Source organism: Berghia stephanieae, chromosome 12, assembly GCF_034508935.2.
Source record: "Berghia stephanieae isolate SIO BIC M18660-M18661 chromosome 12, UCSD_Bste_1.3, whole genome shotgun sequence".
In the NCBI taxonomy this organism is placed as follows: domain Eukaryota; kingdom Metazoa; phylum Mollusca; class Gastropoda; order Nudibranchia; family Aeolidiidae; genus Berghia; species Berghia stephanieae.
Genome location: NC_088371.1, coordinates 33,997,828 through 34,000,828, shown reverse-complemented (window position 1 = coordinate 34,000,828; position 3,001 = coordinate 33,997,828).

The following is a 3,001-nucleotide window of genomic DNA, read 5'->3' as shown; positions in this document are numbered from 1 at the left end:
CATTTTCTATGGTAAGTATTTCTTCACTTCTTTTAAAAGTTCTTCTAATTCTTCAAATCAATTTAAATTCGTATACTATTCGTGTTCGACAGCCTCCAACTGGTGTTATGTCGCGTGTATAAGATGATTTTGAGTCGAGTATATCTTATTAAAAGGATGTTTTATTTAATATAGTGAGCTTCTCATCAGATGAGATTTTAATTTCTTTTTAAAAGATGACTGGGAATCCACAATCCCGCTCCTGACATTGAATGCTAAAGAATTCCAGACAGCGGGAGCAGCATGAATAAATGTACGATCAGCATAGTTCTTAGATCCTTTTTTAGGAACGCATCATCGTTATTGAGAGTTGGATCTTAAAGAGCGTGAGGGAATGTAAACGCATAATCGTTATTGAGAGTTGGATCTTAAAGAGCGTGAGGGAATGTAAACGCATAATCGTTATTGAGAGTTGGATCTTAAAGAGCGTGAGGGAATGTAAACACTTATCAAATCTGATATATAGGCAGGAGGTTTCATTAATATGATTATAGCACATTACAGCAAAATTATATGTAATCTTAAATCTAACAGGGAGTCAATGTAGAGTCCAAAACAAAGGTGTGACATAATCACTTTTTTTCCTTTACAAAACTAATTTTGCCGCTTGATTTTGAACGCGCTGCAGTTTGCCATGATCAATCTGATTTTCTAATGTCTTCAAGAGTGGTTCGATCCCAGGCATTTTGAATTGACTTCTGGTTATACTTCTGTACGACCCTGAAGACAAAGGTTTATAAACAACTTGCACAGAATAGAAAGCAACCACAGCCTCACGATTATTGTTCTTACAAACAATGTCACATTTTGTTGTCAATAAAACATGATTTGGAAAAAAATAGACAACAAAAAAAGGGAGGAAAATAAAAACAAAAACAAAAATAAAATATACAAAGCAAAAAATATATAAACAAAATCAAGCCTGTTTGTTTTTGTTTTAATGTTTTTAAGGGTTTTACGGCGCTTGCAAAACATTTAGGTCATATCAGCGCCAGTAAAAAGGGAGAATATGGGATAGTAAAAAGTTCTAGAATTACAATTAAAGCACCCAAGAAAAGGGGAATGATACAAATAGGGAATTGCTGTAGATTCCAAGAGCATACCATCAATGTATTTAGTTTGAGATCACCCAAAAGTTACCGTGCACGTAGATCCTGAGGCTAGATGGCCGGTTACCGTGTACTCAGACACTTCGAGTAAAGTAGTAAAAAAAAAGTTTTTTTTTAAAAAACCTGACCTCAGTTTCAGTGGGATTTGAACCTGGGACTTTCCAGCTAGCGAGTATAAGCCGAACAACTTAAACTTAAAGTAAAATACCACAGTCATTTGTCCTGTGGTGATATTCAAACATAATCATGTGAATGTGACTCTAGAATATTTCATTTTTAGCTCGAAAATAATTTTCGTTTTGTCTTAAACGTCTGTTGTTCATTAATATTTGTTTAAGATTTATATAGGCATTCATCATTCAAATTCACAATGCGATGCGTTTTTCTTTTTTTACTTTTTAATTTTATAACCTTAACCCTTTTTTTTGGGAATACCGAACTGATCAAAGCCGCTCTCGAATTTGCTAAAAAGATTATTGCAATACCAAGCATTGTGCCAAGAATGGTGCGATAAGTTACTGTGGTAACCAGTCATTTCATAAAACAAATTAGCACTGATGTTTTTTTTTTTTTTTGGTTTTTTTAAAGGGTTTTACGGCGCTTGCAACACATTTAGGTTATATCAGCGCTAGTAAAAACGAAGAAAATGGGATAGTAAAAAGTTCTAGAATTACAATTAAAGCTCCCAAGAAAAAGTAAGACATAGGAGAACTGGGAACAAATAGGGATCAGGTGTAGATTCCAAGTGCATATCACCAATGTAATTAGTTTGAGATCACGTCTCATCCGGACACAAGCACAAAATCCAACAAAGAGGAATACACTCAAATGCTTACATTGTACATTTAGAATAACAAATATAATAATACAAAACAGAGAGATGATTAACAAGGAAAAAAATATCATCTCCCAAAACAATAACTATGCACTTGTCTGTTTCCCTCTCGGCTGGGACTCCGACCAGGGCCAGGAAAAAAAACAGTAATCTCATTCCAAGACAAAGACAGAAAGCATGTTGGAAAACAGATATAAGGGGATAGAAGACACAGCATGAACCTCCCTGCCCGCTATGGGAGGTCAGGATCCCCACCCAGAAATTAGCACTGACTCCAGTAAATAATCATTATCACAATTTATTAATCATAACTTTGGAATCTGGAAAAGGAATCAACCGCTTTTGTATCATATCAACGTTTTAAAGGACTATTAATCTATGCAAAGCGAATTATTAAGTTTCCTTTTTTTTAAAAAGAAATACCAAGACTATCTATATTATAAGTTGAAATATGACACCAACCAACATCCCACCAATCCAAACATCTCCTAGCCCCACTAGCCGTAACCAAATATCACACATTCCATTCATCATTCAGTCCGCCACAGTGAAAGCAAGTGACATTTTTAAAAGATAAGTTAGTTACCCATCAACCCTTGGATGACTTAAATAGCAACAATAGCAATATAAATAATATATCATGTTAACCTCAGCGGCAGTACAAAAAAAAATTCTTACTCATTTCAATTTCATACCAACAGTACTCGCCATCTTGAGATTGAATAAGGCGGGTAAATATGCCAGGGTTGTGAGATTATTCTTATAAAACATGCCAAACTAGTTTTGGAATAAAGACAAATATTATAGATATCGCTTTTTATGCAAAAATTCATATAATGTAAGAAAAAAATCCTCATTTTTTTCACGCTGTCATAACAATTTGACCTTGACTCACCATATAATAATGCTGTATAATTATCCCGCCAAAATAAAGTTGTCCGACTTGTCAGCGGCGAGCGCCTCGCTAAGAAACGGTTTTGCCACGCTAGGCGCCTTCTTATACGGCTTTTTCACACGC